Genomic DNA, 13,108 nt, shown 5'->3' with positions numbered 1-13,108 from the left:
CTTTTGCTTGCAGTTACATTTTGTACGAAGGAGTCTGTAACTGGAAGTAAATAGGAATAAACTATATCCAGGACATTCCAACAACATAGAGATACTCTACAAATCAAGCCATAATCAGCTCCAGGAAGTTCACTGTCAGTGCCTCGGAGGGTAAAACAGAACACAAAGTTAGTAAAAAAGTAAACTGCACACATGCAGATATGTTCCCCAATCAAATTGGGTTAGGCAAGCTGCCTTAAGATCTGAGTTCTTCCCATTCAGATGTTGTGCTCTTCAAGTCTTTGTCACCTAAGGACAACTGGAATTGTAAACCTATTAATACTTTCAAAAGGTAATTTGTTTTCTCTTTATTAAAGTCAAGAGGATTTAGTTGTCTACAACCACTCAGTGCAGTGCCTTATCAGTATATGGCCAAGAACAACCTTTTTTATAAACAATACTTTAACTTTAAAAGGAAACTAACATATTTAGTATAGTCCCAACCAAGCAAGTCTTGCCAAGTGGCTGTCAGATCAAAATGCTGTGCAGAATGCTTGAAAGAAAAGCTAATATAGTAACAGGAAACCAACCCAGGATTTAGTACTGGAATAATTCAAACACTGCCAGAAGAACCACACAGGAAGTGTATCCTCTAACCGAGCTTTTGGGATTCTTACTCATGAGTATCTAGACTCTTGCAATTACGGTTGGGTATGCTCTTGTTTCAGGGGCTCCTCAAATTTAGCTTTAAGAGTTATACTTAGGCTGCCCTTCACAAAAAGTAAATATGTATTTTAGATTAGTGGGAAAAGAACTGAAAATATGGAAAAAATCCATCACCCCCAAATGCTTGAAACAATAGGACTGTAGAAGTATGACAGTCATACTACACAACTACTCTAATCCGTATGATTAGAACATCTTTCACAGATCCAAGTAGATTTTCCCATTTTTAATTCAAGGGCTATTTACACTGCACTTAATGCACTTCCCTTTCCCACCTGGCCATCTCCCTGCCTCTGATGAAGTTGTGGACTAAGATACAGGCACACCATATTAGTATAAAACCAGTCACATTACCTGGATTAGTCACTCTGATGCATATTCTGTTTTGCAGTGCATTTGTATTAGGCAAATGCGTTTACATTAATGCAAACACCTTACTTAAAACATAGACTAAAAGGAAAATACAAACATCTCAGTGATTAGAACAAGAAAACATCTCAAGGTGAGGCATTAAATATAAGAGGACAGGAACTATAAGTAAAGTTAGCTTCAGGGCTTAACTTCACCCCTGGAATGAAGTGGTATTCACTGTTGGAAATACAAAGCAGACTCTGACAAGTCCAATTAACGAATAGAATTCTTGTGCTTTTTACAATAGACCTTTAAAGCCTTCCTACTCAGCAGGCTCAAAATGATTTCACTGGGGGGTAGAGGGGATATTGAGCTGAAATAGCAGCTGTTTTGCTCAGCTCCCCTTAAGTCATGCCGGAATCCCAGGGAGTTTTGTATTGCATGCTAGCATCCATCTCGCCCCTCCCTGCCAAAAAATAAACTTAATCATAATATCCAAGTGAAAACCTCAGGAAACTATTCACATCTGTGTGCTGTTTAATGAACTTCAAAGATACTAAAGCAGGCTTCAGGGTCTACTTTCCCCTCCCCGGTCTCGCCCAGGCATGCACCAGTGAAGTACAACCTTCACATGTTCACAAATTCCCATATTCATAACTTCCAAGATGGAAGGCTGTAAGAAAGACTGTTTCATATTTAGGTTTTCATACAGGGATTAAACATTTTCTGAACCCTGTAAAGAGCACTAAACTAAGACAGATCATCTAAAGTTTATTACAGCATCTGTGTGTTCCAGCATGGAGTTCAAAAATCTTGAATGCAACATTATTCAGCCAATTTAACAAGATCAGCAAGCCTGCTTTTTCCACTTTGTCATTTTTTTTCTCCCATAACAAGCTCACTTGTAGCTAAGGGAAGCCAAGCCCTTTTAAAGCTTTATTCTTTCACAGCTAGTAAAGTACAGCATTTACAATTGAGAGCTATCATGTCAGAAGCACAGTAGTTTCTCACGGGTCATTCAAAGTGTTCTACACAAGCCTAAAACAGGAAAATAGAAAGGAGACCAGGAAGAAAGGAGACTAATTAACAGTTCTAAATTTTAGTTAAACTCTGTTCAACCTTCTGCTTCTGAGATCCAGCTATACAGCTAATAAGCCTTGTGGAATTCCGGCTCTTAATTAACACACAATTATTTTTCCCAAAAGGATTAGAAGTTTCACCAAATGCTCAAGAAGTCAGTTTCTACAGCTGAAATTAGATTACTGCCTACATTTAGGAGCAAGGGTTACTGCTCCATATTCTGTTTGTAAAAGACTTTTTTCTTTTTTTTTTTTTTAATGCAATCACATCTTTAAAGGATGCCTGCATTTTCATTGCACAAAGTTTCCTTCTTCCTACATGAGCCAATAATCCAATCCCAGCCAATAATTCAGTCACTTGACATGAAAAGGTAACAGCCATTAATGTAAGCATCCTAGTTATACATTAACTGCTTAAAAACAGAACAACCTGTGAGCAACCACCTTTCTGAAGGCTAATCAAGCACTTCTTAGGACAAGGTCTGAGACTCTCTGCTCCCCAGCAAGGCACAGATCATCACAGGCAAAATGATAAGCAAAGCAAAACCAGTTGCACCAGCAGCTTACACAACTAACTTCCACCAATGCAAATGATGCATTATAAACGGCACCCCTCCCAGGGCAGTCTTTCTTTGCTGTCAATTAGGCCAGGTTGGAGGAGGCCTTGGGTGATATGGTTTAGAGCGAGGTGTCCCTGCTCATGGCAGAGGGGTTGGAACTTGATGATCTTAAGGTCCTTTGCAACCCTAACTATTCTATGATTCTATGATTCTTCCATTTGTGGCTAAGCACACACAGTCCATTTTAAAGCCCTGCCTCAGTTCTGTGAGATCAGAAGGTATGAATTTTAAATCACAATAGAGAACCACTTGCCCTTAATGAGATAGTCAGCCCTCAAACTTTATCTTACTCCCCTCCACCCCATCTACAGCTAGCTGTCTTCAAGCCAAAGCCAACTATCATAGTCTTCTGGTGATACAGATTTTTTCCTCAGAGTAGAAGAGCACAACCATCTCCTCTAAACATGCTATCTTTCTTTTGCTCCTTCTGGCTGCAACTTCGTCAAAAAAAGCAGCTCTATGCTGCAAACTAATACATATTATCTCAGAATATCACTTAGGAAATTAGAGCACACTATGCTGCAAAGGCTTAGAAGACTGACAAATCAGGCCACCTTTAAACTTTAAAACACAACTGCACTAAGCTCACCCAATGCCAGCAACTTGGAAACAGGCCTTACATCTTGTTAATCATTGTAGCTGCATGCAGAACCGTCAACCTTTCACACCTCTATTCTAAACCAGCTGCAAGTAGCACACAGCATCACAGAGCTGGTGGCGGTTCTTCATTGCAAAGGTGAACTTGAACAGGCTTTACTGACAGGTAAGAAAGTTGTGACAGAGCCAGACTTGCCTTCACTGCTCTGTCTTTCCCCTTCCTTGAGGTTTCTGTGCAACTTGCTCCCTCAAAAGGGGAGAAAATGTGCCTCCAATAATGCTTGATTTTGACACTCACCCCTGCACATTTGGTAGGACACTTTGCACTTTTTTCTTTCAACTTTTTGTTATTTGTATGTTTCCTGTGTGCAAACACACTCATTTTATTGCCCCTTTGGTACCCACATTAGTTATATGGTGTATCTAGCCATGCCATCAGTTAAATCTTAGCATGCTCTATTTGGGTTCAAGGCAAAATAACATTAATTATATCCTGAATAATTCACTTACAATTTGTAGGTGGCATAAGCTGTTGCTTTAGCTACTTCTAGATATACAACTCCCAGGGTAAACAGGTGCGCTTCTACGTCTGGTAGTGAAGAATTTCTCCTACAACCTGTGCTATACATAGCTTATCTTCATACTGGCAGAGAAAATTTAATGTGATACAGGTAAAACTGGTAATAGGACAAAAGTACAAAAAAGAGAAAAGCTATTTATTTTTCCTCTGAGAAGTTTAAAAAAAATAAAAAAAAATCCAACCTGAAGATCCTTTTGAAAGCAATGTGCTATTTCTGATAATGCAATCTAGATAGAAGCACAGATTGACACTGTATTTACACTACTAATACTCAAGAGTTCCTCCTACCCAACACTGATATTGTCTGCTATTTTGGAGTATTACCATTCTTATGTCATCCATAGACTCATTCTTTAAATCCATGAAATACAGTAACACAGTAATAACGATTTGTCTATTGTTGTCTATGTTGTTTATTTTGTCTATGACTTACCTACTGTGATAAGTGACACCAACAAAAAAATAGTCTTTTCTACTATTCCTACTTTGGCATCAGTTGTTTTACCTCTTTCTTATTTCCCCAAATCCATAAGCATATTATAAACACAGCTCCTACTGCAGTAAAAGAACAAGTCTTTCGCCCACATTTTGAAGGCTCTTTCTTTATTGCCACCCGCCACATACACAGCCCCAAAATACAGGCGTGGAGTTTGGATAACTTTAAATGTTTAAAATAGAATAAGGAAAATTGATTCTTCGCAAGGAAATTAAACAAGATACTGATTATCTTCAGTCTTTCTAATGCCATCTAATTAATTTAACACTACATACATTTTATTTCCGTTACACCAGTTTCAATATGGCCTGCCAACACTTTCAAGCTTAAGGTCCTGGACCTTGTTGAGTTTGTCTTCAAAAGCAAAGTTTGATGAAGACACAGAAACAGGACCACAGACTTTGAACAGAGAATCTCTGGGACCAGTATTGCAGTTGCTGAGGCTCCAGCAAAATCCCAGAGAAAGAAAACTAAAAACTAAAAAATAACTGCTTGGATGACAGCTTTCCAAATAGGCTGATACATAGAGTGCCCTTGTAAAGTGAGGACTTTGCTCCAAGCAAAACTCAATACCTACTCTACTCAATCCTCTAAACAGAAAGAGTTGCTCATATAACTAACAAAGAAAAGCCAATGCACACAAACATCTAAGTTTGCCATAAAAAAAAAAAAAAACAACAGGGTAATTTGTATCCTCTAAGCCTGTCCCCAGAACCCTTTTTCACCCCTGCCCCTGCTAAGCCAGCCACTAATGCCACCAGAGGCTGCTGGCTATAGACCAACCACTATGGGTATACTTGAGCCAGCTGAAGAGATACAAAACTCTATTTTAGAAATCCTGGGCACCTGAAGAGGCAGCTATAAAAGGTTTTTTTGGCTGCTCAGTGCTTGGAGAAGTCCAGATCCTTAAGATCTATCCCCAGAACTGTCAGCATGGCTCAGGATCCTAAGACTGACCTCTCCAGGAAGCACACTCACCCTGGCATTCCTGGTGGTCAAGCCCTAAATCCTCATCACCCACCACAAGTATCTGCATGCCAGTTTCGATACAGTTTCTGATGCTTGGTCATCTGCTAAAACCAGAAAACACATGTACCAAGCCAAGTCATCAACTAGAGGAAAAACATGGATCCAATCACACATTTCCAAGCTCTCTGAACCCTGTGGAATACAAGAGCTCCCCAACCACCACTGTGGCAACAGGGCACGACTTCGTGCAGCCACGGCCTCACACTGGCTGTGACCAGGGCTTGTCACAATGGCCATGCAACCACTGGAGCCTTGCCTGTGGCCACCAGCACCCAGCTGCAGCATGGCCACAAGAGACCCTCATTGAAAGGCTACCTCATCCTGTGTGACATACTGCACATTCAAAGATTTGACATTACAGAATTCACTGTCCTGCATGACAGCTCTGTAGGCTTAGCAAGCATCTGAAGTCAGCCCTGGGTTAAGCTCAGAAAGGCCCATTTTCTCCTCCTCTACCTTCTGCTCAACTCACATGGCCAGCAACAAGGACCATTTTGGCTGAGAGCAGCACCCTCTGAAACAGTTACTGGCCTTGGGTTCAAAGAGGCTGCACATACAGCAGAGGCTTGTCATCCTCCAGCTGAGACAGGATCCAGCCACCCTTGGCACAACATGATGCTTGCAAGGAGTATGCTGGTGAGAATATGTGCTGCCACTGCACTGGTTCTCACTACAACTCTGTCTAGGGTGCTGTTAGCCCCTGTCTAACAGCACCAGGGTGCCCTTGGCTCTCAACCCAGTAACAAAAACACCAATGTAGAAAGATATACAGCCCTAAAACAAAGTCCCTAACAAATAAACATACTAGGAAATCTAGCCTGGCCAGCCAGCCATACCAAATGAGGTGATCAGCAATAAAGCACCTGCTTCAGGAAGGCACCAAAACCTTTCCCCCTCAGTTAATGCCTACACAGAGAACAAACCATCCCAAGATGCCTTATCAAGCATGGTCCTCAGCAGCTCATTAGAGCCCAGCTATATTTCATGTGTGTTGCTCAACAAACAATTGCTTTGTTGTGTATATCCCACTTGCAGAGCACCTCTGCACCTGGCTACAAGCAGTCAAATAAATTAGCTCAGAAGGGCAGTGATAACTTGTAGTCAGGTGCTTAAAAAAAATCACCTTCTCTGAGGCAAACATGTTTGGCCATGAGTCTGCTATTGTCTTCATTAGGTATCGCTAAATCATTCATGTACACAAGGCACAGCTGAAACCCAACACAGCATTTTTACTTATCTAAAAGACAGGCACCACCGGAGTGTGTCCTGGCATCACTTCCCATCTGAAAGCAGGGTGCCAAGCACCTCTGTGTCCTGGGTGTCTGCCCAACCACTGATGCTACTGCGACACTGACCAGCCACAGAAGTAAATGAAAAACCTATGTTCAGGCATGGGTCACTCAGCCACTGAGTCTGGTTCATCAGGTGTGAAGGAACATGGACACTGTGGCTGTAGTTGTCACACAAGATAGAAATAAATACTGTGAGCTGATGGCTGCTCTAGATTATTATTATTTTTAATGCATGTAGGCATATACTAAAAGATCAACTTTTGGTTCTTCTTTATTTTTAAGCAGTGACCAGTACCTTTAATTATAAGTGCCTTCAAAATACTGTTCATGAAAATTTACTAAGTTTACATAGTACCTTGTGGATACCTTTCCATTAGCATTTCTTAAGACTTTCCATAAAGGTGTGATTTATGGCCTTATTCTACAACCGCCCAATGGAGGGATTTTGAATTCACTGAGACAATCTGCATGAGTAAATGTTACTCATGTACATTAGTGGTTTCCAAGTCAGTCAATTAACTCACAAATGTTTGCAGGTTCTTTCTTAATTTTTTTCATACCATAGTCAGGCGCAGTATTAATATCCAGTACAGACTCTAATAAGATTTCCATTACCTTCTGGGGTTAATAATGAACACAGCAGGGACAAAATCAGTATCACTGTATTAACTATCATTAAACAGGGTATCTAAACATCAGCATCATAGAGAGTGAAAATCTTAGTGTACACTAAAAATTTGTAATTGTCTACTTATCTCATTCAAATGCTAACTTCTACATTAAGCCTTGGATTTTAAAATTAGTAATGTGCAAACACATTGCGCATGGTCAATTAAATTGTACTATTTAACTTAATTGCAGAAACTGTGAAAGCCAGAAGTAAACTTCATTTCAGTCAGTTTCAAACAAGTATGTTAGTTTGTTTTTTTTTCATGAATGAAAAAAGAAAAATCATCTGAATCAACTAATTTTAAATATGGAATTCTCTGAAGAATCTGACCCTATGTAAGACCATTTCATCCTAAAAAATGAATCTATACTACATACTATAATAATAAAATTAAATTTTATTCCATTCCTTCATTGGCAACATGCATCTGTGTAATTAAAATACATTTATTAAATCTGAGTCATGTATTATATCTGGTCCAGCATATGGAAGTCTCTGGTAGAGGGTTCAAGGCATATTCCCCACTGGCTAACCTTGGGCACTTAATTTAAGTGTTTGGGTGGACAAGCAGGCTGCATACAACCTGCCAAGCCAGCAAAGAAAGACAAACCTAAACTATGTAAGTCTGAAAATCACCTCCACACATGATAAAATGATGGCAGAATTACATCTGGGAGGAAGAAAGGAAGGAAAAAGAGAAAATGCCCCTTGGTTTAGGAGGAGGTCAATAAAACAGGCGAGGACACACAAGGGATCCCAGTTCCCCATGTGAAAGCACGTAGAGCAGGCCTAACATCTGCAGCCTTCTGCCACTACAGTCTCAGGATTCAGATAAAAGCATGAGCCCACAGATTGCACAGGGTAAACACAACCCAAGCTTCAATGATGCCTATGCATAGCTCTTATCTGTTAAAAGCTTGATGATGGAAGGAGAGGCACCAGGAGTGCTAATTAACCTCAAAATGTAAAAATCTGCACATTTCTGGTCTGAGAATGTCTATTTGTGGTTGACCCTTACTTGGGAAGACCCACTTCCAGCTCATACTGTTGCTACAGATTGCAGCCACTCCAGTTTTAACGCTGTTCTTAATGTGAACCACACACCAACACAGTAATTAATACTAGTTGGCATTTATTAGCAGTTTGAGATATAAGACAGTCTATGGGTTTAGAGTTTGTCCTTTTATGTGTGGCCTCTTAAGCAGGCCTCTTCAGAAAAAAATTGAGGTAACACAGCAGAGAAACGCAATGAGACCTTGCTTACAGCTTCATAATCTGTTTTATTCAAAATTGGATCCACAATTGAAATGACACAGAGCAATAAGATAAACTTTCCAGGATTAAATCTAGACCATTCTTGAATACTAAACATCTTGTAAAACACACAATTAATATGAAATAGTTTCTTAAGTATCGCAATTTATCTTCCCACATAAATAAGAAAATTAGTTTTAAATATCTCAAAAGCAGATTTTTCTCCTCCTTCAGAACCAAACGGGGCTGAGGACTTTCTGAACAAAGGGATTGACAGCAAATACCTGCAAGCATCTGTAGCCACCTGCATTTCTCATTTACAACTTCATTTTTCTTCTTCCTCAAAGTAATTAAAATCCTTTTGCTGGAAGGTCTTCAGGAAGGGAGTCATTGCAGGGAAGTTGCTCTGAGAGCCGAGAAGGTCCTGAAGGTGAACAAACATCCTCCAGGTTCCCAGTCAGCATCATCTCCACTGTACTGCTGTCAGTGCAGAGCTCCTGGTAAACCTTTCTCGGTGGTGCCTCAGCAGACACTGGAAATAACGTTTCCATTGCTTAGTGGACTGAATCCAGGTTTGTGCCTCTGCCCAAGGGCTGACTCACTCAAATGACTTCCATCCTGACTGACCCAGACCCATTTTGTCTGCAAGAGTCAAGCTGTACTTTAGGTAAGTGCAGCTAAATTTGGGAGATGATAACTTTATTTCTGCATGTCCATTCAAACAATCTGTCAGCGATAATAATTCTCCAAGAATTACCAATTAAGTCATACACTTAAAATTGTTTTCTAAAACCTCCTGTTGTCATCTGGAACTCTGACAGTGAATCTTGCCATTACACCTCGTACCCTACCCTTCAGCATCATCACATCCAAAACATGCATTTTGGTTTTCCTTGTTCATTCGCAGGACTGTAAATGTAGTGAAGGTGTTCTTACTTCATATTCTATTTCTTATCTGCTAGAACTTTCTTCACCTAATTTTCCCTCTTGGACCTTTGCAAACATATATTATTCTTTTAAGGTATTTTCTAATTCCTCCTTGCCTCCATTATTACTACTGAAATTATTCACTGTCTTTCCCTTTCCATTTTGTAAAAACCTTAATTTCCCTCCCCAGCCCAGACTTTGTAAGGGCTTTTACTTCTCGTTTATATCGAATAGGCTAAAGCTCTAGTTTTCTGTGTTGCTTAATCCTAATTAAACTTCTGGCCCACATACAAATCATAGAATCATAGAATAGTTAGGGTTGCAAAGGACCTTAAGATCATCATGTTCCAACCCCCCTGCCATGGGCAGGGACACCTCGCTCTAAACCATATCACCCAAGGCCTCGTCCAACCTGGCCTTGAACACTGCCAGGGAGGGAGCATTCACAACCTCCCTGGGCAACCCATTCCAGTGCCTCACCACCCTAACAAGAAAGAATTTCCTCCTTATATCCTATTACCTCAGTGGTAGCTTTTGCTTTTGACTAATCTAGAAATACTCAATTTCCTATATATTTTGCACCAAAGGAAGCTGTCTTTAAAGATGAGCAACTTTGCTCTTCAAATACTTAATCAGTGAATACCATGCAGAGATGTAATGTGCCTTCATCCAGCCCTCCCTGCATCAATCCAAGATGAGGTGTTACTACCTATGAGCCAGAAGACTATTTAAGACCATTCAACCACAATAGGACATAAATACTCAGATTACAAAAAATAAGTGAATTGAGAAGATTAAAAAAAAAAAAGAAAAAAACAACCAAGAGAGAAAATTAATCCTGATATAAAGCCAGCTAGTTAAACTGTATACTTGCTATATAGCCACCATTAGCCAACCCCCGCAGTTTCCAGATGTTTATTACAGGATATGTCTGGACAAATCTTCTTTCACAAAAGCTCTTTGACACAAAGGCATTAAACTTTAAGTACCTTAACACAAAAGCAGACCTTTTAAAGTGAATTTACTTGATTTTTTTATATACAAAAACAGCTGGAAAAGGAATAGAAAGAATAGAATGACAATGAAGTAAAACAATACTTACAGACAACCAGTTAGTAAATCTCCACCTTCTTTACCTTTAGGCACAAAAGTGAACTCAATACACCATCAGCACCACGTATGCAGTAGTCCTGTTAAGCCCACCACTTTCTAGAAGATTAAGGGCCTCATCAAAAGAACACTGAAATTGCTGGAAATCTCGCTATTTGCTAGAACAACTCTGGATCTAGTCCATATCAGCTCCATAAGAGTAACTGCTCATAACAACTCAGCTTAAACCTGTACAAAAGCAACTCTGGTTACAACCTCCATAAAACTACAATAAAAAAGGAACACATGCTTCTGATCTATTTACTTTACTTTCCATAATTTTTAAAATGGAAACTTACAGCATTTTGCTCCACAATACAAACCGATTCATTCGGTCTGAGGAAAAAGAAGGAAAATACAACAAGGCACAGAAGTTTGCTTCCCTATTCTGAGATATACCATTATTCACAGTGAAAATAACTACTACTTTATCACTCAGTTTGATGCTGAAGCAAAATTACTTGACAAAAATTATTTGTCAAAAGCTGGAGGGATGGTGGGACATACTTTTTGTTTCTAGAAAATGCTCTCTGTATTGCTGGTTCTGGGGTCCCAGTTCTGCATTTCTTCCATGGCCCAACTACTTATAGACTTTTCATCACAATTTCACATGTTCACTAAATGCAAGGTCAGACTTCCGTCACTGGCAGTTTTAATTCCACTTCAGTGTATGCATGTGTGTGCTCGCATATGTATTGCAGAGTAAGGCCAAAACCGATTTATATATCACGAAATGATAAAAACAGGGAACTTGATTCCAAAACTAAAACTTAAGCTGTTAGATATTGACCCTTCCTAATTTCAGACAAGGCTTCTACTGTCTGCAGTGAGTGCCAGGGAGAATGTGTTTCTATTGTTCCTGTAAGAGAAAAAAGAAAATCAAAACCCAAAGAACACAAAGAACGGTTGTCCACTGGCTGACAAACACACACAGATTTTCAGGACAAATGAAGCCATGTCTGCAAGCAGCATCTCATCTTACCCCAAGTAAAAAAAATCTGTGTTAAAAACTCCACTGATTTAAGTTGGAGTAGAACAGATGCCAAAGTTATGATGCTCTTATGGACAGAAAAGGTAAATCCTTTTATACATTTTTTCCTACCACTCTCACAGACTGAAAGCTATCACTGCCTAATGCCACATTTGGCAACCAGATGGTGCTGAGGAAACCTCTATTCTAATTTTACAGGTATTTTAATAAATTTATGCTAATCTTTTTAGATCAGTAAGCTATGATTAGCATATTCTATACAGGAGAAGATAGATCATATACATATATACTATCTGATCACCCAGCAATAACAAGCTGGATCACGTTCAAGTTAATCAGACAACCACAACCCTAGTAGATTAAACAAATCAAGCAACATGGAACCTCTACCAACTTCTTCGAAGTTAAGACAGATGTTATCCATGTTCCAGCATACAGGAGACAATCAGCAAACCTTGCCACTACAAAATTAACTTCTCTATATATTCTGAAGATATTTGAATAAGACAAACATGTTTATAACAGGCTGTATTTTGGCCATGGCCACAGCATTTCTGATGCATAACTGGAGGCTCTAACACTGCATTTTTCATACTGCCAAACTACACCAAGCTCCTACAAAAAGTTCCCAAACTTCTGCTGGTCAGATGCCCAAAGCAGATATTTCTGTCTCATTTCAGTAGGCAGGCTTACAGAAAACCCTTCTCAGATTGGACTTATACACAGTAATGAAGTCCAATTCCTGTATAGGAACTTTTTTCTCATGGATCCAATTCATTTTTTTCATAGGGCAGAAACAATATTACACTTATATATAAAGACTGAGGCATGGAAAAGTAAAATTAGTTCTTCCAAATCACCACCACTAGCAAGGCAACAGCACAATCCTGTCTTCTAAATTTGGTACTACATCAAATGGCGATTTTTTGGCCTTAAAAGCACATAAGCTCGGGAAACTGTGCTATTACAACAATCACCTCTAGAAATTTTCAAAATCAAATTATCATCCAGAAAGCTCTTTTTTTTTTTTTCCTCAGAATACTGACAGATTTTTTTCCCCTAGTCCCATTTTTTATGATTTCACATGTTAATCAGGTATTATCCTCCCTCTTCTTCTTAACACAAAGTGGTTATTTATTGCCTATTGACAATTCTTATAGGGGCATTAAGATTTACAGTTTTATATACACAGTTCTATGGATAAAAGACTCCTGATGATGCTGTAATTTTTTGAATTCTGGTCAAGGATTTTCAGTTAATATCCTTCAATACTGCCTGTAAACCTTTAGTTACACTGAGAAATCAATGTATGCAATTATTATTTGGCTTTTCTGTCTTTGCTTGTAACAAGAACCACACTTCTGAAGC

Source organism: Neopsephotus bourkii, unplaced genomic scaffold (genome assembly GCF_033783945.1).
Source record: "Neopsephotus bourkii isolate Nb327-2 ecotype Australia unplaced genomic scaffold, CSIRO-AGI_Nbou_v1 NB_741, whole genome shotgun sequence".
Lineage (NCBI taxonomy): Eukaryota > Metazoa > Chordata > Aves > Psittaciformes > Psittacidae > Neopsephotus > Neopsephotus bourkii.
The sequence above is the reverse complement of the archived record's forward strand: the minus strand, read 5'-3'. Positions refer to the sequence as shown.